This window comes from Phyllobates terribilis, unplaced genomic scaffold (assembly GCF_046119375.1).
Source record: "Phyllobates terribilis strain yellow unplaced genomic scaffold, ASM4611937v1 Scaffold_94__1_contigs__length_6153435, whole genome shotgun sequence".
Classification (NCBI taxonomy): Eukaryota; Metazoa; Chordata; class Amphibia; order Anura; family Dendrobatidae; genus Phyllobates; species Phyllobates terribilis.
The window spans coordinates 6,075,499-6,076,620 of NW_027362854.1; positions in this window are offsets into that span (position 1 = coordinate 6,075,499).

Genomic DNA, 1,122 nt, shown 5'->3' on the forward strand with positions numbered 1-1,122 from the left:
ATTATACTGTATGGAGCAATATGTGGGGCCTATTATGTACTATAAGGGGCTATTATACTGTATGGAGAGATATATGTGGCCATTATACTGTATGGAACAATATATGGGGATCATTATATACTATATGGGGCCATTATACTTTATGGAGCAATATATGGATCCAGTATATACTGTATGGAGCACTATATGGGGTCCATTATATACTATATGGCACCATTATACTTTATGGAGCAATATATTAGTTCCAGTGTATGCTGTATGGAGCAATATATGGGGCCCATTATACTGTATGGAGCATTATATGGGGCCTATTATATACTATATGTGGTCATTATACTGTATGGAGCACTATATTGGGCCATTATACTGTATTTAGTAATTTATGGTGCCCAGGATATACAGTATGGAGCAAAATATGTGGCACATTATACACTATATGGGGCCATTACACTGTATGGAGCAATATATGGGGCCATTATTTACTATATGGGGCATTATACTGTGCAGCAATATATAGGGCTCAGTATATAATGTATGGAGCAATATATGGGGCCCATTATATACTATATGGGGCCATTATACTGTATGGAGCAATAAATGGGGCCTATTATATACTATATGTGGCCATTTTACTGTATGGAGCAATATATCGGGCCCATTATATAATATATGGAGCCATTATACTGTATGCATCAATATATGGGGCCCATTATATTCTATATGGGGCCATTATACTGTGGATTAATATCTGGGCCCAGTATATACTGTATGGAGCAATATATGGGGCCCAGTATATACTGTTTGGAGCAATATATGGGGCCTATTATATACTATATGTGGTCATTATACTGTATGGAGCACTATATGTGGCCATTATGCTGTATGGAGCAATATATGGGGCCCATTATATACTGTATGGAGCAATATATGGGGCCCAATATATACTATATGTGGCCATTATACTGTATGGAGCAATATATGGGGCCTATTATATACTATATGTGGTCATTATACTATATGGAGCACTATATGGGGCCATTATGCTGTATGGAGCAATATATGGGGCCCATTATATATTATATGGGGCCATTTTACTGTATTTAGCAATTTATGGAGCCTATT